Source organism: Leuciscus leuciscus (genome assembly GCF_965113295.1).
Source record: "Leuciscus leuciscus genome assembly, chromosome: 11".
NCBI lineage: Eukaryota > Metazoa > Chordata > Actinopteri > Cypriniformes > Leuciscidae > Leuciscus > Leuciscus leuciscus.
In genome coordinates, this window is record NC_138735.1 from 10015989 (window position 1) to 10041967 (window position 25979).

Sequence of the window (25979 nt, forward strand, 5' to 3'; positions counted from 1 at the left end):
GATAGATAGATAGATAGATAGATAGATTATTTTTATTGTTAACATTTAGGGCCCTATTTTAACGATCTGAAACGCAAGTGTCAAGCGCAAAGCGCAAGTAACTTTGTGGGCGGGTCTCGGCGCTGTTGCTATTTTCCCGGCGGGATAAATGACTCTTGCGCCAGGCGCAAATCTAAAATGGGTTGGTCTGAAGTAGCTTCATTATTCATAGGTGTGGTTTGGGCGTAACGTGAAATAAACCAATCAGAGCGTCATCTCACATTCCCTTTAAGAGCAGAGGCGCTTTTTCCATAGCGGATTGCTATTGTAACGGCGGATTTGCCAGGCGCGCTCCAGGAGCGGTTCACAGCCAAGGAGAGCAACGCTCTCGTCACGGCCGTAAAAGAGAGAAGTTACATTGAAATGGAGAAACCCACCCAAATTAACTTCGGTTAAACAGGCGTATGATAATTTGGGTAAATGTGTAAGCTAGATGTATGCTTTTATAATAAATTGTCTATCTAATTATCTATCTATCTATCTATCTATCTATCTATCTATCTATCTATCTATCTATCTATCTATCTATCTATTGTAATAATGTATGATTTGCAAAAATGAAAACTGCTGCTTCTGTGTAGATGAGAGAATCAAAGTGTATGCTCGTTGTGCACACGCTACATTGATTATGGCCAAGCATGCGCCCTTAAAATAGCATATGAATAACATGCGCAACGCGCCATTGACTTTAAACTATTTTTTCCTGGTTAGTGGCGCAATTGTTTTCTAAACCTGCAAAATAGCATGAAGGAACGTTTGCGCCGGAACACGCCTCCTCTTTGCGCTGAACCGCCCCCGGGAGCGAAAGTCTATTTCTTAGTTAACCGACGTGCTTCTGTGGAGGGAAAAGTCCGCTTTGCGCGGGTGCAAAATAGGAATGATACATGCGTCGGTGTACAAAGTCACTTGCGCTGGGTGCAAGATAGGGCCCTTAAAGTCTTAAAAGCATTGTATTACCGTGGTAATCAAAAACTAAATTTATAAAACAAGTGACTACGTTTTGGTACTTTCTTGTTAGTGAAAGAAAAAGAGTGTACAATAATAGAGATGTTGTACAGTATTTGGTGGTTGGTGTGTGTTGTGATATATATCATAGCTGCATATGAGTGTTTGTGTGCAACACTTCATTGCTGCAGGACTCGACACATCAGTCAGGATTCTTCCAAACTCCTTTATTACTCGAGTTTCTAGAGCTGCCAGCCATACTGGACACAGCAAAGTTCACCGTTATTATTTAGACCTCCACATGAAAGGGGAATGAGAACAAAACAAGAGATGCCACAGAGAGAAAGGGGCAGTGAAAGGTCTATGAACTGTAGCTATAGTAGTTCGGGGCAACAAACTCACATATCGACCAACCCGAAAATTCTCACGATTTGATTCGTATGTCTCTCATTCATGTGAAAACGTATAAGAAACAAAACTAAGTATGAAAGTCCACCCCTAACTCAACCCTTAAACCTAAACCTCAGTGGGGCTTAAGATATAACACTGCCAAGAGAGTGTGTTATATATCGACTGATATCAATAAAAGAAAAATTTCATCACTAATATGGTGCCAGTATATTGCATTCCATACTATCTAGGTAGGCAGCAGCTTACAACTTATCAAGTTCTCACGAGTGCTCAAATGTTCTTTGCATGCATCTTCAGCAGAAAACGCAAACCCATAATGCTCTGTTAAGAGAATAGACCATTTAGTAGACATCATAGCTACATCACTCCAGTTGCATGTGCATTACGGTGGAAAAATCAAACAAACAAACAAAAACCAATGGTATCAAATGATGGAAAATAGCTGAGATCCACAGAATAAGGAGAACAAATGTTGTATTGTACCTTTAGATGTCAGAATTGGAATGCAAAAACCGGTCTTCATTTTTATAGAATACCGTCATGAATAAAGCATGAATTTGATGTAAACAATATATCTACACAATATTCACCTATGCAGTTATGAATTAGCCCTAGAGTTACAGCATGACATAATATTTTAACCTGTGACATTTTACATAGACTAGATAGTAGAAGTAGCAGTAGTTTTAGCATTTTGTCATAAATAAATAAAAAGTTAATTGCCTACTAACCCAGACATGCAAGTGTGGTTCACCTTTAGTAGTTTGACTTGTTTATAATAGCCCACATCTTGTATAGCTTCATTTTATGTCCTTGCTGCAGGCTAAGCAGTACCTCGGTCAGAAATACACAAAAATTCAATGTCCTGAACATGACCGCAAAGTAGAAATCTTTATGCATCAAGAAATTTGGGTTACACTTTATTTCAATGGTTCACTTTAGACATTACACTAACTATAAGTAACTTTGCAACTACATGTCCACTAACTCTCATTAGACTCGCTCATCTCAGTGAGGATGCTAAAAGACAGTTCATTAGGTTTTGGAACATAGTCATAGTGTGATGAAAATAAGTATTTTAAAAAATAATTCTGCTGCAGAATTTCCACAGTCGTCCATTATAATCCTGCCCTGAATGGTAGCCGGGAAAATGTAATTACGGACAAACCTTTTTGAAAAACTGCAGTGAGGCAGACATGCTTTAACTACTGATTATACCAACAATCCAGCGTTTAGAAGATTGTACCTAAAACAGCATTTTAATTTGCTGCAGTGGAGACCTTATTCCAAATGCTTTTAGAGTTTGCTTTTGTAAAACGGACATAAATAGCAAAGATCAAGTTTAATTCAGCATAATTCATTACTCTGAACAGCTATTTTCATTTTTTTCATTTCATATTCAGCCTGCTGAGAGGTAAAGTTGAATTAGTGACAGGACCGTAACCGGCTGCAAGTCAGTATTGATTTCTTTAAGCGGAATAATAACTTGAAGGGAATCTTCTTTAAAGACAAATGCCTTCCGAGAAGATCTCATAGTCTTTTTCCACATCTCTGACACTGTATTTGACACCATCTGTCATTTTTCATTGATGAAACATAAAAATTCTATATATTTATTTATTTTTATACTCTAAGGAATTTACAGGACTTTCTTTTTTTATTTTGAAGGATGTTCTATTAGCTTGAATTCACACAAAACCAAGACTGTAGACATCATCTCTCTTACCTTCAGACATCTCAACAAAAAAAAAAAAAGAAAGAAAGAAAAAAGAAAATAGGTAATATAACTTGGCTGGGATTGATGTTGAATACTTTTGAGACCCCTGATCATCTTTCATAAAGAAGCATGACTCCATTGAGCGAGTACAGGTGAGAGATGAGCTGGAATAGGCGGCATTAGCTGGGAAATGAAACATTTCAAGCTAAAGGACTGATGTTTCCTACACAGCACACGTTTGATAGGAAATTCAATACTTTATATCAAAGCTGCCACATCAATATGTTCATGCCCAGAAATAAAACATTTACACCTCATCTCCTCATTTCAAAGTCCTATAGTACCCAAAGAATGACCTCTAACTTTCCAAAAAAAAGATGAATTGATATTTACATAAGATTCAGAAAAATTTGAGTAATTCCTTTGCATATTGATATTGACTTTAAACACCAAAACACCAGCGCCACAAATACTCAATCAAAAATCATAACTCGCTCATTCACCATGTCCTGAGTGACCCAACCCTAACATTAATTATTTAATTTCATTTCATTTCATTTCATTTGCAGCGTCTGAAAATATATAACTTTTTTGTGATTTAACAGACCTCATCTTGAACACGTTCATTTTGAGACAAGCATCACAAAGCACTGCAAATAACACATACACGCCACCAAATACACTCTTTACTACTCCAGGATGCTTCCATTAACATGAAGAGGGCTTTTCCATCCAAAATCACTGTGGTACAGAGCAACAGATGAGCATGCCATATATTTTACAAGCTTTAGCAATTCAGAGGCTCGACAAATGATATTCTGTTCGGGGGGCAGATCTCATAATAACCTCACTTATAAGAACAGCAAAGTACAATTCCTCTCAGACTTCAGTATTAAATTATTTATTCATTGTCACCGGATTTCTTTCCAAAATTCGAATTAGATATACAGCCCTTGGTAAAGATTCAGTCTCTCTGGAGAGGTAACACAGCACAGCCCATCACTGAAAGTTTCTTACCATGTTAGAAGAGGCAGCCGTATCGATCTGTTGGGTGGCAATTAAGACAGACATGATTGAGATGCCTGTGCCTCTGCCCGTCTCCTGCTGCTGTCTCTCTATCTTTCACTTCAAGTCTTCAGGAAGTCCGCTGGGGTACGGAGGGAGGGGTTCTATATGTGACTCTGACTCGGGACCCCACGCCAGCTCACTACAAGACACTCTCCAACAAATCAATCGCCTAGTGGCACAACAAAAAGACAGTCTATCTATCCCAGTTTCATACTCTGTGGCTATCTCGCTCTCCTTCTCATGCTTTCTGGCTCTCTCTCGGTTCTGTCTCGCTCTTTTTGACTCCATCTCCCCCTTCTTTTCCCACCCCCATCCACTCACTGAACATGCCTCTTCATGGATGGAGTGCAACATCAACATGAATTCAAAACTAACTGATTCTATTTACTTTCCAACCGTAACACAAGATCCTGTTCTTATTGAGCAAGCGTCTTTTGCAGCATCTCACACATGATACGGTGTTCTTAAAATCCAGCGATCAAGTTAAAGAAGTTCAACTTAAAAAAAAAAAAAACACATCTCTAGACCTTGCGATTTTTTCCGTTCCACTGACCTGCCTCTCGCATTTTTAACAGCAAAAACGCATTCTGTCTGAACAGACACTAAAACTCGCGCTAATGACTGCACATGCACATTGGCTGTTTTTCATAATTTGAGCATTTAGAAACAGAATTTATGAGACAGTTGTTGTTAAGATTTCATTGGTGATTTCAAATATGAAATTTAATCTTAAGCTCAGAGAACAGCTTTGGAGAATTTGAGGTTTCCCCATTCAAAGAGATAGGAGCTGTACTTGCGTGACTGAAATAGCCGTCCGAGAGGCGTTTCAAAGATGGCTGCTGAGTGAAATGACTTGCTTTAAAGGGACTCTGGTATCGCCCAACGCTATTTGGTATATGTGGAGATTTTCCTCAAAAGTTTCTGCAGGTGATGTTTCATAAGGTTTAATATGAATTAATCTGTATCACTGAGAAAATCTGTCACATTACAGATATAAAAGGGGTGGCAAATGCCATTTCACGTAGACTCATCTCTTCACAGGTTATTTTGATGGCTCAGTGGTTCGACTACACCAAAGACTGTATATATACCATTATTTACCAAGAGGGTGCACTCATATTACTTGGAATAGGAAAAATGGCAGAAAAAGTTCTGCCTTCAAAGAGCCTGCAGTGCCTGTTAGAAGCTCCGGTTTATATAGAAACAATTAGTGTCTTAAGACTCTAATGGAGTTCTAAGGATTGAACATGCAAGGGATTGTACATGTGCATTGGCCGGACCAACCCGAAACATTTGGTTTAACGTTATTTGAGTTAAAGAAACAACATTTTTGAGATTTTATTTTTTTATTGCTGATTTAAAATATGTTATTGAAATGTTTGGCAATCAGTTTTTGAGGCTTCAGCATTTCCCCATTCCAAATTCAAGTAGATAGGAGTTGGTCTTGCATGCCGGAAAGAGCTGCCGGAGGCATTGCAAATATGTTCAGCAAGTGAATTGACTTTCCTTAAAAGGGACTTTGGGTATACTGCAATTTCAGTGTTCAGAAAGCTGTAGGATCCTGCAACGCCCAAATAAAAATACACTAGGCAATCAGGAACTTTCTAACACTGAAAAGTAGTGAAGTGCTTGCCTCAATCCCCTCCTGATACTGCTTGAGGGTGCGAATTGCTGGTGTATTTCCATCCATTCCACTAACATGAAATCAATCCGTTCAGTCGTTGTGAGGCTGGGATCTTTATGTGGCACGTCTAGCATGCCATACCTGCTCCACTGAATGGCACTATTTATGTATAGCCAAAGTGTTTCAAAGAGAGATCAAATGATTTGGTTCCTCAAAGCTGTTCAGCTGACAATTGTAGTGATCCAGAGTTTCAGAGCCATGCAGAACAAAACCTGGTCGAAGGGAACGTGTTTCGGAAAACTGACACAATGAGACGTGTCTGTTCCTGTCAGAATCACTTCAAAACAACACACAGCGCTCCCTCAGAAGACATGGAGAGGTGCTGCTCAAGACATAAGCTTCAGGACTGAGCCCGCAAGAGAGAAAAATCACAAGCCAGATGTCTTCAAGACAGCAATGAGATTACATGGAGAGCAAATTGAGACTTCCGCTGAAACCTTCTGCTTCCCTTGAGAAAAAAGACCCTAGTAATGTTGCAGTTTCAGAGATCAGATATGATTTCTCAGATTGGGATCAATGAACAATTAGTGTCCATGATAAATACTGTATAGTATAGTATAATACTGGTAGGAGTGGCCGAGTGGTTAAGGCGATGGATTAGAAATCCATTGGGGTCTCCCCGCGCAGGTTCGAATCCTGCCGACTACGTCGACAGCATGCACCTGCTTTTATGGGGTGGTGGTGGCGCAATGGATAAGACACATGCCTTTGGTGTGAGAGACCCGGGTTCGAATCCACTGTGAGACACCAATGTGTCCCTGAGCAAGACACTTAACCCCTAGTTGCTCCAGAGGCGTGCGACCTCTGACATATATAGCAATTGTAAGTCGCTTTGGATAAAAGCGTCAGCTAAATGAATAAATGTAAATGTATATGTATTTTAAAATCATACACCTTGTTTTTATTTCTTGTATTATAAATTATTAAATCACACCACACAAACTAAACTTCCTTGTTATAAAAAGGTCAAATGATCAGATTGTATTTTTTTATTTATTTATTTTTTTGGTAACACAACATGACTGACTGACTTAGCAGACCAATTTGGCAGACAAATTCATAAAAAAATTAACTAACCACAGAAGAGGTGTTTTTTACATTAATTAAGCAAGACAAAAAAAAATGCCTCACATTATTGAACCATTAAATAATGCTCAAATATGAAATCAAACATTCGGAGCTCTGAATATGAACTCGAAATATAAACCAAAATGGAGCATTTCTAATCAAATTCTTACATTCAATTTTAAATGATCTAGGATGCTATTAAACTTATATCTCTATATTTGTACGTGTCAACAAATGTATATTTCATTTGAGTCTATTTTTATTTGACCAAAGGAGTTTGAGGAGATACATCTTTGATGCTATGTATAATGAAACATAACGGAAAACTCAATTAAGTCTCATCTAACTCCAGTAATAAAATTCTACTCTAAATGAACCTCTAAGGGAACATTCACTTCCCTCATATCTTGATTTGTCTTTGGTGAACATATGATTGGTTAGTCATAAATCAATTATGATGCTGAGGGACATGAGCTGAGGTTATGGATCCATCAGAAAGGCTGGTCCACACTTTCACACTGCGAACTCCCAGCAGGTCCATCTGACACAGGTGCAGAGTAAGCATTTTTCACTGCCAAACACACACACAAAGACAGAGTCTCGCAAACAATTACCTATCTGCTCAAACCTGACATAAAGAAGCAATGATAAATCATCGCAGCATACATTGGCATGCAGCAAAGCACACAGCCTATTACACACTATACATGCTGTATAATGCCTTTCCAATTTTAAAAATATGTCAAGCAGAATGCAGCGTGAAACGATAAAAGTATCAAACAGTACTATGCTACATGGTCTTATTACCTTGCATGGTGTCAAATTATTATTTTAGAAATATGGAAATTTTTACTTGCAATCCACATTTGTGTAAAAATGCATTTGGCGGTCTGATGAAATAAGAAGATAGCCTGTTAGCTGTCCTTTTCATCCCTTTTACGTATTTTAGTAATCAAAAATAAAATTGGCCTATATCATTCAAAAGCTTAAACAACCCAAATTCATCATGTAACAAACGTTTTGAAATTGGACACTGCATTCCTATTGAAATGGTACTTTAAACATTTTAACTGGCTACATTTTTGTGATATCAACTTCAAATTTATTACACAACTTGGTTATACATGTACTAAAAAATAGTATAAATTATTTTGTATAGTTTGTATGCAATAATGTTTATTTCAGTTCATTTGCTTTACAGTAAACTTAAACTTCTAGGACATTTTGTACACATTCATTTTTGTGACATTAATTTTTTGATGTTGAGTGCCTTCTTTAAAAGAGACCTTAGGTCTATATTCCAAAGCATTCATGAATTACAACCCTTTAAGTTCAGGGGCCAGTTGCATAAACATAGCCATTATGTTAAGACTGTGTCTTAAGAACTAGTATGATCAACTAGAAGTTAGTTAGGGGTAATCAGTCTTACTGTTCGGTGTCAAATTAGACCGATCTACGTTTTTATGTTACTGACTTAAAAAAATTATTAACAGTTTTAAAGAATAAAATTGGATGACTAACTTGTAAGACTAGTCTTAACAGTTTATGCAACTGGCCACAGATCTATGCTTAAAAAGGAGAATGACAGTAAACAGGTTAAAGGTATAGCGGAGGATGTTTTACTTCCTGGTGGGTAGTCTAAACTATTGGTCCTCCTAATTGTCAATCATTCTGGTGAATCAATCAAACTTTTCAAAAAGTGGAGAGGGCGGGTCTTATCTAAAATTTGGAAAGATCCTCCGCTATACCTTTAAGTAAGTATGAGGTGAGAGGGGAAAACTACATTCCAATGGTTTTGAGAGCGAACAAAGTCCAGTGATATTGAATGAGGGAACTGAGCCTGAGCCATGTCTAGATACCAGACTATTACAAAGAGTTGGCAATGGCATGGTTTCTTTTGACAACCACCTACAAACCAACTCAAGCATCCAAACAACCACCTAGAAAATATTTAGCAACCCCACAGACACCTTAGCAACTGTATCTCAACTCTATGCAGTATGCACAATGCATTTTCTGAATATTCCCCATGACTCCTCTATAATAATAAAAGTCAGTTTCAATCACACATTGTTTGCTTTTCATAAATGTAATAAAAACAACTAAATCAAAAGCAATGGATGTAGCAATGAGGGGTTCTTGCAGGCTGAGAATGCTGCCTCCACAACGAGACAATTCAAGAGTCCCCATGATGAGTTTATTTCATTATTGAACAATGCCTCCCCAATTCCCCACTTCATGAAGGAGGGATGAATTAAAAAATGAACAGGCTCCCAGAGGCCTGCAATAGCGCTGTCATCTAGCTGAGATTTGCCTCAAGCAAGATAAAATGAGTGCGTATCCGTCACTCCACATCAGTTCAGAGTACTCGACATAGACCAGAGCCATCTCAGTGATGGAAACAGAGAGGGCTGAAATTCATGCAAATTGTGTTTGTTTGTTTGTGTTTATTCCATCGAGTGTCTGTGGATTTGCTGTTTGTCAATTTTTATAAATGCACACACAAAAGATGTTTGTTTGTTTCATTACAACTATGAATACAGCTGATGGTATTTATAATTGGGGAAGTGGGCATTATCATTTTTGAAAACGTTTGCATGGATGTACTATAATGTGTTGTCATGAAATATATTATGATCATGAATATTAATTAGATTATGCACAAATCCTTTAAAATGATCTTTTATCGTTTTAATAAATTGTTAGTCTGTGACATTGTTCAGGAGAACAGTAGAATAGTATTTTCTTATTTGCATGTCTGAAGAGAAATGTAACCAACTTTGTAATTAGAAATGTCCAAAATAATCATTTAAATTACAATTTTAATGGCACACTGACTGGCCATTATTCAACATAAAACGAGTCATTAACTCGTTACTCAGTGATTGAAGGGAGCAATAATTCTTGCTGACCCATTCGAGTAAATCAAATGAACATGCAACATATTCAGTTTCATAACTTAATTCCTAAATTTGCCCCTATCTGTCCTGGGATTCTGTAGGTCAGTGGATAAACACAGTCCAGTGGGAACATTTTGAACATTAAGTTTAAAAAGGTTAACAATGCCTTGAAATCAAATTTGACAATTCATTTTTTAATGGAATATTGCAGCATTTATTATACATTATTTATCTGTGCACATTAACTTCCCCTCCTTCTCTTCTCTTTTCTTATGACATTTTTTTTTGGAGTGAGGGCGGGACAACCTGTCACTTACATGAGACCACAGCAACAGCAAACTACAACCATCTAATCATCCAATCAATTTCCCATTGACAAAATCAAGTTCCGTCCTACATTTTTCATTTGGATGTACGTCACAATAGAGAAGAAAAGACTATCTCAACTTCCGTTTAATGCCGACTTTTAAAGGGGTGGTTGATTATGATTTCACTTTTCTAACTTTAGTTAGTGTGTAATGTTGCTGTTTGAGCATAAACAACATCTGCAAATTTACAACGCTCAAAGTTCAAAGCAAAAGAAGACATTTTCTTTGAAAATATATTTTTTTTAAGGACTACAACAAACGACTGGTAGGGACTACACAACATTCCTCCCGGGTTAGTGACATCACAAACCCTAAAATGTACATAAACCCCACCCCCGGGAACACGCAGTCCATGTTGAGAAGAGGAAGAGTTGTTGTAGCTGAGCACATTTGTGAGTCTGCTCAAGCTGTCTGGCACATCCATCTTTTTCACATGCAATACAGTACGTAACACCAATGCAATAGCATGTCACTCTGTAGGCATCTTACAACAGTTCCCACATGAGCGATTTTATAGATTATCATGACAGAATCAAAGACTTGAAGATAGTTTACTCCACATCCACAACATAAATTCATCAACTAACCATTCAGAAAAGTCCTGTTGCATTCTATGTTGTCACTTCCTGAGTCTCTCCATCATTGTCCGACTCCAGGCATAAAAGGCACATAAAAGGCAGAACAGTTTCTAACATTTTAGAGCTTGTCTTCGTGAGGTAATCAGAGCTACTAACACACGAGCTGTTGAAGTAGCAGCTCATTTGCATTTAAAGGGACACACAAAACGACACGTTTTTACTGACCCTCAAAAAGGGACAACTTTAACATGCTGTAAAAAATGATCTGTGGGGTATTTTGAGCTAAAACCTCACATACAAATATTGTAAAAAGGGGCATTATACCACCCCTTTGATAAATATTCTCTTTTCCATTTTGCCTGATATAACTTTTTATATTTAATAAACCAAAACTGTTGTTATATATCAAGAGACTGTGACATTTATTTTCTGTTTTGGTAGTGATTTCACTGAAATGAATAATGAGCTGGTACAGCTGTGAAAAAGCAATAGATCAGAGTGTGAGTCTGTATGCTCTGCTGTTGCCTTCACCTTCAAGTACTACAACACTGTGGACATGTTTTGTTGTCTGTGCCGAGTGCCGACTTGTGCATTTGTGCTGTCGTGTCTCTGGACGAAGGTTCACGTGGCACTCCTGTGAAAACAGGCTTTATTCACACCAAAGGAAAACATATTGATTGATGACATTTTTTTCCATACAAAGTTACGAATTTAACTTGAGCACAAAATTGGAATATCGCATTAAACATATGCGAATTAAGCACCATTTCCATCCCATGTGTTCAAGAGAACAAAATGCCTGGGAAATTGGCACAAAATATCTGTAATAAAAATGGAAGTTCCTGCAATCGGGGAAGCCAATGTGGCTCTTTTTCCCCTACATCATAAATGACATGCGTCTTAGAGCACAGCTTCGGACAGGACAGGACAGGACAGGACGGGGAGGTTCTAGGTGACCTACCCCAGGCAGTGGTAGACACCATCACTTCTGCTAGAGCCCCCTCTACGAGGCGCCTCTATGCATTGAAGTGGAACCTATTTGTTGACTGGTGTTCTTCCCGATGAGAAGACCCCCGAAAATGCCCGATCAAGCCTCGCATCACGATGCAGTTAAAGAAAAGTATGGGAAAGCATGACCTGATCGTCAGGTTCCTGAGGGGGGCTAGGAGACTAAATCCACCACGTCCCTGCTCTATACCCTCTTGTGACCTGTCTCTGGAGCTTTGCAAGAGGTTAGCCCACTGGATAGTGGATGCTAACTTTCTGGGCCGGCAGATGCAATTACCAAGCAGCCTATGAAGGAGTGAGACAGTAAATATCTTAATTTGTGTTCCGAAGATGAACGAAAGTCTTACGGGGTTGGAACAACATGAGGTTGAGTAATTACTGATAGAATTTTCATTTTGGGTGAACTAACCCTTTAAGGCTAACGATTAATCAATTAATTGATTTTTAATTTAAACAACGATCAACTATGGGAATTTATGTAAATTGACTATCCTAGTTATGCTATAACAGAATTGCAAAAAACTAGAGGGACGCAATAAGACATCAGTAAAACATTGCATATGCCACTCTCTTGCACATGAAAAAACTAGCAAAAGCAACAGTAAAAAAAAAAAAAAAAAAAGCTCTGTTCTAGCCACAAACATTTTATTTGATAATATTTGGATTTTCTCTGAAGCCTTTAATACCTGAAAAACACCAAGCACTGTTTACTTCATTAGAATCTTTGTTTCTTTGTTCTTTATTTTAGTATGGACTGCTTACTTGAATAATTATTTGAGAACATGAAACAATGTTTACTTTATTGAGAAATACTTGAAAGATACATGCTATTGTCTTAAAAAAAATAATAAATTATATATATATATGCAAAATGCAAAAGCCTATAAGTGCCATCTGAAATTTTCTTCTACAATTATCATTTTTATCAAGCCCGTATACTTAAGTTCAGTAATTTCACTTAAATGACAATTAATAGGTCATTTTCATTGCGATTTAAGTGAAATTACTGAACTTAAATATACAAGCTTAATAAAAATGATCATTCTAGAAGAAAATTTCAGATGGCACTTAGAGGCTTTTGCATCTGAACTCTTCATATATATATATATATATATATATATATATATATATATATATATATATATATATATGAAGAGTTCAGATGCAAAAGCCTCTAAGTGTCATCTGAAATTTTCTTATATATATATATATATATATATATATATATATATATATATATATATATATATATATATATATATATATATATATATATATATATATATATATATATATATATATTAAGACAATAGCATGTATCTTTCAAGTTATCTTTATATATATATATTTTTTTTTTTTCTTCTATTAAGCATAAATATTTTTAAATATTCACTTTTTAAATAAGGGAGTGTGCTTGAATACATTTTCATTTGTCTGTGGTATTGTATTGATTTTAAGAATGGGAATGTGAAATTTAACTGGTATTGATTATTGCAATGTTGGACAACCTATTTAGAAGGGCGCTTGCATTTAGACACCATTTAAACACAAATATCAGACACTGGTTGACTCAGACTTCCCATTATGCAAAAAAAATGAATGCTCAACTTTTTCTAATTTCATTCTGCAGCAGCAAATGAGTCTGTATACAGATGTGTGGTGTTTAATAACTTGACATTCTGCGACCGACTGAACTATTTAGATAAGTGATGTGCGTGTTTTGAACACCCACAAGCTTTCTGTGCCAAATTGTCCCATTCCTCATAATAAAAGAACGCCTGATGGCGCTTGACTCTGCTATTTTATTGTGTGTGTTATTAATAGGACTGCATCAGAATATCAGGAGAAATAAGAATGAAAATAGATATGAAAAAAAAATAAACGTTTTGAACAGAGAGTCTCACGTGACCAAACAGGATGGAGTCTGATGTGCTGGTTTTACATCTTTGTGACTTTACAGGTTTACAGCGCATGATTGACATGTCTTAAGTATCTATTTACTGAACGTCCATGGGTGTGTGTGCAAAACAACACACTCATACTAGAGCATAATAATGTTTATCTCTCTTTGGCTTGATATCAAATAGGGCCCTTATTTGCATATAAATGAATGATTGTCGTCTGCCGTTAATTTATCAGAGTGTTTCATAAAAAATAAAAATAAACGTAGAAACATGTTCCTCCACACTTTCATAAGCCTGTCAAAAGAGGAAGGTTTATAAATAATAAATAATGAATGAAAAAAAAAAAAAATACAGGCCTCAGTTTATGTGGAAGGAGCTAAATCGCTCATGTTGCGGAGTTTACAGGCTAATAAATAATGATGTATGAATTTCACTGATTACTGCACCCACCTTATACTGATATAGATGTATTTAAAGTGTCATATACATTTTGTAGCATTTTATTTTTCTGCGTCCCACATATACTGTTCTACCAGGTTCTTTCACTAGAAATAGTCATAATTTAGTTGTTCATGTCCTTTCCAGGAAGTTAATTAACAGAAGTGTATCAACGAAACAGTCACAGCCATGTGAGTTTGACAATTAACCATCCACTAACTTGTGATGTACTGTACACCTAATCACTCTGCACATGAACAGTCTGGTTTGTTATTATTAACTTTCACTGTAAAGTAAAGAGCAGCTTGGTAATGTTGCATTCCGTGAAACATCTCCTTTTCACTCTTAGAAAAGAAACGGTTCAATGGGTTTCCATATCAACGTGATCTCATGAGTAGTGCTGTGAAACGATTATTCACGATTAATCACAATCAAAATAATTTTTTCTGTTTACATAATATATGTGTGTGTACTGTGTATAATTATTATGTATACACACACATGCATGTATATATTTAAGACATATTTGCATGTATAAACTGTGTATATATATTTATATATAATTTATATTATATACATATAAATATTTTATATACAAATAATTCATTTTGCTTAAATATTTACATGCATGTGTGTGTATTTATAAATACAAAATAATTAGGTATTTCGGTTAGGTTCAGTTATGTTCATTTTTAGTTTTGTTTTCATGTACTTTTAGTTAGTTATTCATCACATGTATTCCCACCTGTCTTCCGTCTCCATGGTCACACATCATTGTGAGTTTGTTTGGTTACACTGTGTTTTTGATTATCACCTTGTTATCTGAACTACTTAAAGCTACACTGTGTGATATTTTCCCCCATCTAGCGGTGAAATTGTATATGACTACCCAGTGAATATTAGTTTCTGTTCCTTTCAATTTCGAGGGCGTTTTAACTCCTACGGTGGCCGTATTATTCCAAGATTAACATGGCTTCCAGTTCGACTTCGTCCAATTGCGCCTTTAAAACTATCACCTGTGATCCGTCGCAGCACAGATTTATGTTAAAAGGTAAACAATACTTTTTCACCATTGACGTGAGGAAAAGTAACGCAAGTTATACTAGAGGTCGTTCTGGCGTTATGCACAACCATGCTATGGTTTGACAAGCAACTATAAAACTTTGAATTTACACAAATAGGCTGAATTACCTGTCGAGGAGAAAGCAGGCAACTTCCGTTTTAAAATCTTTGCTCCTCATGAGCTCTTTCCATCTGGGAAAAGTTACTCCAGTATTGATTTTGGTCTTGCTGATTTGTCTGTCACGTTGACGTTTTAATTCTCTCTTTCGCTTCCTTGGCGACTCTGCTACATGTCCTCGAAAATAGGCGTGATCCTCCATCAGCAATCTTTCAAATCTGCCGGCAGTCGCGAGTAATCTCCCCCTCGCATTCGTCACGGTCACTGAGTGTAAAGTGCGAAAGGCGAAGCTTGAATTTACAGGTATGTCCCTCTTTGGCTAATGTAGTTTCAAGATGGAGGGGCAACATGGCGACTGGCATTCGAACCCCTCACCCGTATGTACTTTCAATGGCAGATTATAAACTTACGAGAATACTTTATTACTTGAAAGAAGTAAATATACATTAATGAGCACATATATTTTTGAAAGAACTAAGTGTTTTTTGCTAAGAATCAACTAAAAAAATCACACAGTGTAGCTTTAAGTTTCTGCTTTTTACAGTTGATGGACCCCATTGACTTCCATAGTATGGAAAAAAAAAATACTATGAAAGTCAATGGGGCACATCAACTTTTCGATTTCTTATATTCTTCAAAACATAATTTGTTGTGTTCAGCAAAATAAAGAAATTCATGCAGGTTTGGAACAACTTGAGGCTGAGTAAAGGATGACAGAATTTAAATTTTTGGGTGAACTATGCTTTAATAATGCATGTCTTTTAAAGCATGTTCTCTTGCCCTTCAAAACATTGACTTACATACTGTATGTGATGTGTGTTTATTAAAGCCGATGTAACGCCTCCCTAAAGACGCTACTGTCACTAGCAGAGGGGTTGTGAATCAGCATCTGTAAGCGGTACCTGCCCGGTATCACTAGCCTTAGGGAAACAAAGCACAAACGTACAAATGAGAAAATGAGAGGCCACTGAATAACTGAATAATAGGCCAGTATAAGTAACCACCCTGAAAAATCTAGCAGTCACCTAGTATGCTAAATAACAAGCACCATAGCAAATTAATTACAACACCCTGGCATCCACCTACAACATACTGGAAGTGTAGCAGTGGGTTTTGTAGGCAAACATCACTCACATTTTCTTCCAAAAAATTAAGGATGGATGTTTTAAATATATTCAGCCCATCACAGTTGCAATTTTCTTTGGTAATTCATAGTTATTATGTTATTATGTTATAATAGTTAATAGATTTAGTAAAACCCAGCAGAGTCAAATATAAAAGATTCTGTTTCAAGTGTTGTAGATCGCCACATATTTCTACAACTCACTTTATATCTCAGGTATTGGTTGAACTGATTTTACTAATTAAGACTGAGATTTTAAAATGGACAGCAATTGTACTAAAATTGTTTATTAGTCAAAAGTTATCAAAAAAAAGTCCCTAAAATGAATTGATTTATTTAATGTTGAAACTGAAATATGATTATGAAATATACTATTACCATAAACTAATGTTTCCTACAGAATGCTGTTTTTTTTGTTTGTTTTTTTGCTGCAAGGATTGATTTAAATGCATTTTGTGATTTGTTTCACAAACTTTATGTACACAAAACTTGCTTAATTCTCAGACTGATATCAATGAAAGCAAGAAGTTTGTGAGACATCCACTTTTGCTTGTTTAAAGGGATACTTCACCTCTGGAAAGATGAATGTGTATTTAAAATAGGTCATTTATGTAGAAGAAATGTGAAATTATTTTTGAATTTGGAGCTTTCTAGACTGAGAAAAGCCAGAAAATGTATTTTTCGCTTATGTGGATGAAAGACAACAACTCCCAGAATGCACTTGCTTCGCTGCCCTAGGAGGCCACTCCCAAGCCACGCCTACTGGTTAGAGAGCGCAGTTGAAAACAAGGCGGCTAGGCTACTAGTGAGACTCCGTGACGAGTTTGCCCGGTATTTTGAGATCGCCCAAAATGTCCGGGATTCGGCTTTTGCGTTCTACAGTCGCCATTCATCATGTTTACTGTGGCGAGCAGGACGAGGCTGAGGGCCGCGGGAGAACGGCGCGAGGCCGGTGGCGTCATTACTGAGACGCACAGGTCTCGTATCTCTCACGGAGGAGCGGGAATTTTCTTAGCAATGTTAAAACGCACATCAACCGATCACTTGTTTAGCGTTCATGTAAACACTACATTCAGATTCACCAATCGGAATGAATTCAGTTAGATTGAAACAAAAGGTGTGCATGTAAACAATGAATGGCGACTGCAGAAACCAAACGCCGAATCCCGGACATTTTGGACGATCTCGACGGCCGGACATGTCCGGGAAAAAGAGGATGGTAACCCCTACTACTCAGCTTTCTCCTACTACTCAGTTTTCTCCACAGAACAAGAGCCTGCTAGCTTAGCTTCCAAAGAAAGACGGCTGATACTGTGTACATTCTGTGAGTGAGATCCCACCCTCTATGGGCGGGTTGAAAACATGCGAAAATACTACAGGTTTTCTACTAATACAAAGCTTAATGTTAAATCCTGAAGTATCCCTTTAACCACGGGAAAAATAGTCTGCACGCCCGGCGCATGGTCTAAAAGGGTGCTATTTACATGGTGGAATTTGCAAGTGGAAAGACTGAAGGTAAAAAAAAGCACATAAGTAGACCATCTACGGGACAAGCCGGATTCCACCATATCTTTATGTACACAATAATAATCTTTTATATTGTAATCCTTTTATTTTTAATATTTGGCTAGTTTGTGTGCTTCTGCGCATCCCTGTGTGTGTACGTGTACGCGTTGTGGACACGCCTATAGGTGCATATTACTAATGTGGCCTTTAAATAACCCAAAAATATTGCGTTATCATTTATAATTTTCACGTCCTGCGCCACGTTGTTTAAATAGCCCATTTGTGCACCCATGGGTGTGCTGGTCTGACCACGAGGTGTGTTCAGGCACATTGTTGGCACGTTGATATTTTGAAACAACTGAAATAGACTGCGCCATTGACAAACTGAAACCTGGTCTACAGTCAATGGTGCAGTCTATTTCAGTTGTTTAAAAATATCAACGTGCCAACAATGTGCCTGAACACACCTCGTGGTCAGACAAGCACACCCATGGGTGCACAAATGGGCTATTAAAACAACGTGGCGCAGGACGTGAAAATGATAACTCGGGTTGAATCTAGCAAAAAACTCTTGTGTATGATATGGCCCACAGCCTTTGGCGTCAACAACAAAAAAATATGGGAAGTGTTTTCACCTCCATTTATTTTGATATCCTAATTATGCACGATTATTTGGTAAGTGGCAGTAGATTATTTGCATTCAGTATCAGAACAGATCTGTGAGGTATTTCTGAGTCACGACCCACCAGGTCGGAACCACTGATGTAAAGGCTCAATGACCACATGAACAAAAACTGTAAAACAGCAAAACTCTAAGCTCATCTCCCCTGTAACAAATAGAGATGGACATGAGAGGAACAGCGAGGAGCGGCACTCATGCGGAGCTGCTTTCCCTACGGACCGAGACGCCAAATGTTTTTCTGCACTGATTGGATCCTCCAGGCCAGTCTCACTCCCCTGAGCTCACAGAACGACAGAGCGAAATGACTGTCTCTCATGGCACACATGGCTGGGGCTGAGATGGGGTATTTGGAGAGACATCCTCCTGGATAAAAGCCCACTTCAGTTACAGCCTCATCCATCCGGACGTGGGCAGTGTTCATAAACAGCTGCCATTACGCCCGTCAGACATGCACTCACAGGGGCCACAGTGGCCCCGACCCCCACAGACACAAACAGCTCAGCTGTGTTTACTTGACTGTGCAGGTGCCCATGTAAAGCATAACCTGTTGTTATTGTATTTCAACACCCCCGTCCACTGGCAGTGATCCGCTGTAGAAAAGGTGTTTCATTTTCACATGTGTAACCCTGCTGATCCGACCGATATCTGTTTTTCTGAGTGTGATAACGTAAAAGATCTACAGTTAAGATCTTATTACAGCTTATTTCACACTGCTTGATTGGAGATAAGATTTCCAACCTCTTTCTTCTTTTATAGTGCATTTCGTGGTAAGTAAATAACAAAGAGCTTACTTTTGACCATTATTAAAGGAAGACCATGTCTAGAGACCAGAACAGACTTGGGCTGGGATTTTTTGACTTGGGCCACTAAACAACCACCAAGCAACCACCAAGGTTAGGACACCCTAGCAACTGAACAGAAATCAATTAACAATGAATCAGAACAACACCCTGGCAGCCAGTAAATGAATAAGTAAGCACATATATGTTTAATATAGAATTTATTTTGGCAAAATAACAATTATATCTAGTTATTTTGCTGCTCTACTGTATTATTCAGACAGTATCTTCCACAGCATAGTCACACTTTGAGATAGTCACACTGAAAGACTTAAATACTCCTCTTATATTTACGCTCTTAAATACATGTGCCCCCCATGCATTGTTACAAGTGGCCATGGCACTGTAGTGCTTGGGCCCATCAATTTCAAAGTTGATTATATGACAACTCCAGCTGAGTTTTTTTTTTCTTTCTTTTTTCTTTTTTTTTTTCTTTTCTCAGTTTTGTTGAGCCCATGTACATTGTAGCATCAGTTTCCTGTTCTCAACTGACAAAAGTGGAGCTTCGGTGTCGTATTCTTCTGTAGCTCATCCACTTCAAGGTTTGATGTGTTTGCCTTTCTGTCAGCTTAAACCAGTCTGCAAATTCTCCTCTGACCTCCTTACAGCACTGAAGCTAACTGAATGTTTTTCGCCATTCAGTCGTACCTGAATAACCCAAACAACCTCAGTCACTATGGCTTTATATAGACAGGCAGTAAAAAAAAAAAAAAAAAAAAAGGCATATCAGACTAAAACCGATTAACTTGTTTCAAGTATTAACAGTGAAAAACCCACCCAAACCAAATTCATTGCTTACAACCAGTGTTGTATTTGGATTGTTCCATCATTGGGGACGTGTATATAACTTAATGCATAGAGCGCATCAGTTTCTCGTCTAAATTCACTCATTCACACTCACATTTGACAGTTATTCATTATATATTAAATAATAAATCAGTGAGCAGTTTCAGGCAACAGCATATAATGCATAAATACAGTAATGGTGTTTATTTAACACCTATGGTGTTTATGCCATTGAATGCAAGTGTTTCTTTGCATTGTGATGCGTCAGTCATTACTATAGTAAGTGTTGTAAATAGTAAATACAACAGATATTGACAACAAACAGATGTGATTTCATCACTTACAAAATAACAGATTTGATAAATTAATCAAACGTATGTGCCCGTGCATGTGAACTACGCCTCAGATCACTTCTTCCCCATTCTGATGTTTGATGTGAACAACTGAACCTCATGTTGTTCTTTTGTATATTAAGGTACTGTCACATAATTGGTTGATTAAATATTTTCTTTAACAAGCAGGCCACTGAGTATGTTATCTTACACAAGAGCCAAAGGTTTTTTTTTCTTTCTTTCTTTTTTCTGGGTGTTTGATAAAGGCTATAGGGCACTATATGAGAAGGCTAGTTCCATCCCTAATTAAATGTCTCGCCTGTCAGTAGTACAGAGGAAAGAGCAAGCTGGTAATTGATAAGGAGGTAAAAAGTAGACCAGTCCATTACCATATCCAGTGCCTTTGAAAACTAAATGTTACATGTGCACATTTGTATACATTTAGATCTCTGAAAAACTAGCAAAATGTCAATGAAAATGTTTCCAACTCAGCATTATCTGACACAATCCACACAGTGTGTTAAACTGCAGTGTGTTTAAAAAAAGCATGTTAAACTGCTACTGGGTCAATGACAAATAAGTGTCATTGTTATACTGTATATTTCTCTTACTTGCTATTATGTGTTTTGTGTAATGTTTTTTCAATACTGTATGTAAACATAATCATGCCAATTTGTACAAAATTGAAACCATAAAATTCACAAATCATATACTTGTAGAAAAAAAAATTTAAAATCTAAAAACGCACTAGGCCTATATACTGTTTATACTCCAAAGGGCCTTTGTTGGTCCAAAGAATGTAACTATGTATAAATTAAATAAAGTAGTTATTAAAAGTAATATTTTAAATTTACACAGCTCAAGTTAAATGACTGAAATGCAGTTGTGATGCTTCTGCAGTACAGCAATATTTGCACATGCGCAAATGGAAAGCATGTTTAGCGCTCATCCTTCAGCTCTCTTTCGACCAACACCAGTTTGTTGAAATCAAATCACACAAAATTCACTGTGCAACCACAGGACAAAAGAATCCCCATTGTAAATAAAATTGGAGTAGAGGTAAGTATAGATATAGTTCCAAGATTTAATATAGAAGACCCAAGATTCAATTTAAATCAGCAGATTGGGATACATCCAAAAATATATGTGAAGAAAGATTTAAGGAGTTAAATGGGTCAACAGAACAAGTAGATGAGCTGCAAAATCAGTGGAATTATGTGTAAAACTGCAGAAGAAGTGATAGGAAAAAGCAAATGTAGAAGAATGTTATAGAACGGCTTTTAGAGTCAGAAATAGATTAAGTAAAGTAAGACATACTTTTTCATTTGATGGTTTCATTTTGTACAAAAGAGCTCAGAAAAATGTTAGGAAAATGTTAGAACAGCTAAAAGAAGTCACTGGAGAGAATTTTGTAATAAAGGTGATATCTCATAAGGAAGATGGGTGGGATCCAGAGGTGTAATAATATTCCTGGTTTTGTTGAGTCTTTTGTTAATGTACATAGCAATGAAAATATTTCAAATGATATGAGGAGATGTAGAGAGCAGAATCTGAGGTAATACCCAAACTTATTAAACAAAAAAAAAAGACATTACTGGGGGAACAATTGATGTTCACTCAATGAATGAACTTAAACAGGCTCTATTGAGTGTGAGAAATACATCCCCAGGAAAGGATGGAATTTGTTAAGAAATGTTTAAACATCTTTCAGATGCTTCATTGAATGTCATTTTAAGTCTTTTTAACAAGGTATGGAAAGAAGGAAAGTTGCCATCCTCCCAGAAACACGGAGGTATCAAACCAATAGCAAAACCTGGGAAAGATCAATCAAATCCATTGAATTACAGACATACTGTATAGCGCTACCATCAAACAGGCCCGGACTAGCCGTCGGGAGCACCGGGCCTGGCAACTGATTTGGCCCACTGCCCTGTTTGTTTGTTTATTTATTTATTTAAATTATTATTATTATATTATCACCTGCCCATTGTACTAAAGTGATAATTTCCAACTTTGGCATTCGATAATAAATCATGAATCGTTTAGTCTTGACTGGCAACGCTACGATTCAGCTCATGTGTGCTCCGCATCTCAGCCAAATTGTTTTGAACAGAGTAATCGATGCGAGGGACTCGAGGATATAGAGGAAGCGGTCAGGTGGAGCAGAGAAGGAAAGCTCTTCACGAAGAAGCAGCGAAATGTAACAAAATTACTGACCTGTTCAGAGCTTTGAGTGCAGGTCACATTAATCTGTAAATAGGCAACTGTAGTTTTGTCTTTGTTAACTTACTGTAGCTAAGCATTATACTGCTAGAAAACGTTAGCATCCCATTACTACAGTCACTCAAAATACTGTAAGCTAAGGACATTATTATTATCTATTGTTAAGTTACAGTAGCAGATTAGATTCCAGACCGCTGTTTACATAAATTTATAGTATAGGTTTTGAGGGAGCCATAATCAGTGATAATGGAGTCAATCCAAAAACATGTTCAGTATTAGATTTTTTCCATTACGATATTGTCATGAGTAGTTATTATTGTACTAATTTTGACATTTAGGCAATTTAGAACATTTGTTTTAATATATTTGTATGAAATATAAATCATTTTAATAAAACAACAACACCACATTGTCCTAATGACTAAAATACATTTAGATTATGTGCAAACAAATTACAATGAGATGGTTGTTTTGCAACAAGGTGGAGACAGTTCTGTTCATAACAGTAGACCTGCTGATGAAGAAGTGACAGGTACAAGAAAAATTGCGCAAAAAGTACACACACACAAGGGAGAGACAGAGAGATTTCAGGGAAGATGAGGAGAAGGAAAATTAAATGGAAGGTGCAGTTCAGAACCTTTAATTATTTTGTTCTGCCCCAGTCTAAGGATTTAAACCTTTTTTATTTGATGGCCATACAAAAAGTAGGGTTGTCTGTGATTCCAAATTTTGTTGTGGGTGTATGGGATATCCTGGATGAGTGTGAGATTTCCCGGCCTGAAATTGTGTCCCAGTCCATCCCTGACATCAAACCTGTGTTTAATGCAAAAGATGGTAATGACCCATCTGATATGTGCTGGAAAGAAAGGGGCTTTTAAATCCACAGATACATGGATTTAGGAAGGGTCATAGCACAATACACTCAATATGTCTTGAGAAAGATATAAGAAAAGTGAAAGTGAACACAGTAGTTGGAGTGTTTTTTTAATTTAGAGAACGCTTTCAATATGATGTGGAGGGAAGGGTATATTAATTAAACTGGACAAAATTGGAATAAAAGGGATTATATAACTGAATTATAAGTTGTTAATGGATATGACTGTGGCAAGCAGTGCGGGGCTGTTTGACTTTAGATGAGCATCACCTGCACACAACACTGGCCTCGAGTCCCATGGAGGAGCTCCAGAAGGATAAAAGTGATGACCAGGCCTGGGACATTTGTGTTGTGTTTTATTATGTTTATATGAAGCAGTTGTCCATGAGGAGCTGCAACACTTTACTTTCATTTTGTTGTTTGTTTATTTTATGATTAAACTTTACATCTTTGGTCATTCGCTGGTTCCCACCTCCTTTTTCCCTGAGCATTGAACATTGTTACAAGGACAATACAAGTTAGTGTGGCAGAATCATATAAAAAAATTATTCAACTGATTATGGAATGACACAAGGAAGTTTTTGAAGCCCTATTCTTTTTAATAAAATGATGAGTTATGTTTTTTTCTAAAGTACAACCTGAGATCAATATGGAAGATATGCAGATGATGGCAAACTGCAGAGGATTTAGATTGTCAATGTCTAAAACACCGGTAATATGCTAAAAATCTATAATCAGATGTTAAAGCAGGTATCTGTGGTAAGATACTATGGATTGTGGATGGATTCAAGATTGGAAAATTGGTTATCTGCTCAGACTCTTTTTCTGTGTTAGTAAGTGTAAAGAACGGGAAATCCCATTTGACACTTGAATAGTATTTATTTTTCCTCACAGGTTTTTGTAATCCTGCTTTTAGAGCCCTGCATGTGGCTGTGCACTGCAGCGATTGTGGCTTTTCTCACAGATCCAGACCAAAGCTTTTAAGACACTTCAGGCCCTATCTTGCACCCAGCGCAATTGACTTTGTACAACCGACGCATGTATCATTACTATTTTGCACCCAACCCACAGCAGACTTTTCCCTCCACAGACGCACGTCGGTAAATTAGGGAATGAACTTGCGCTCCCGGGGGCAGTTCAGCGAAAAAGAGGAGGTGTGTTCTGGCGCAAATGTTCCCTGGTGCTATTTTGCAGTTTCAGAAAACAATTACGCCACAGACCAGGAAAAACCTAGTCTAAAGTCAGTGGCGCGTTTTCAGTGGCGCGTTCATATGCTATTTTAAGGGCGCATGCTTGGCCATAATGTAGCGTGTGCACAACGCGCATACACTTTGCTTCTCTCATCTACACAGACGCAGTAGTTGCCATTTTTGCAAACCATACATAATTACAAGGAAAAATATTCCACATGAGGGAAATCATTGTGGTGTACATGAAGATGTGAAAAAAATAGGCATAAATCTAGCTTACACATTTACCAAAATTATTATAGGGCTGTTTAACCGAAGCTAATTTGGGTGGGTTTCTCCCATCCCCATACAATGTCACTTTTCTGTCTTTTACGGCCCTGACAAGAACTTCGGTCTCCTCGGCTGTGAACCGCTCCTGGCGTGCGCCTGACAAATACGCCGTTATAATAGCAAGCCGCTATTGAACAAGCGCGCCTGCTCTTAAAGGGAATGTGAGATGATGCTCTGATTGGTTTATTTCACGTTACGCCCAAACCACACCTATAAGTAATGTAGCTACTTCAGACCAACCCATTTTAGATTTGAGTCGGGCGCAAGAGTCATTTATCCTGCCGGTATAATAGCCGAGATCCGCCCACAAAGTTACTTGTGTTTGGCATTTGTTTCAGATTGTTAAAATAGGGCCCTTCAAGTAGATAGATGGACATCCACAAGGCATTCTTATAATCCTACAGTTCAAACTACAATCCGGCCTCTAGCTCATAAATGCCAGAGGAGAACTGGCCCCCGACTGAGCCTGGGTTCTCCCAAGGTTTTTTTTCTCCATTAGGTCACCTGATGGAGTTTTAGGACACCATTAGGTCACTTGATGGAGTTTTTCGGTTCCTTGCCACTGTTGCCTTTGGCTTGCTCAGTTGGGGATATTTTGGGGATATTTAATTTAATTTTATCAATCAATAAATTCCTCTTGAAAAAAACTTTGTTGTATTATTTTAATTTAATACTGTGAAGCTGCTTTGATACAATCTGTATTGTGAAAAGCGCTATACAAATAAACTTGACTTGACTTGACTTGACACTATGGTCACAAACACGCATGTCCATGTGCATATTCTT

General features: G+C 37.4%; 1 protein-coding gene and 1 long non-coding RNA gene across 3 annotated transcripts in view; one reads left to right on the forward strand and one right to left on the reverse strand.

The window, feature by feature from the left end:
• The window catches only part of LOC309509977, a 961882-nt gene that overhangs the window by 904778 nt on the left and 31125 nt on the right, over positions 1-25979 (forward strand). The window lies entirely within an intron of this gene.
• Positions 1-25979, reverse strand: part of dpp6a (dipeptidyl-peptidase 6a) — a 447069-nt gene that overhangs the window by 325699 nt on the left and 95391 nt on the right. The gene's annotated exons all lie outside the window — the stretch shown is intronic.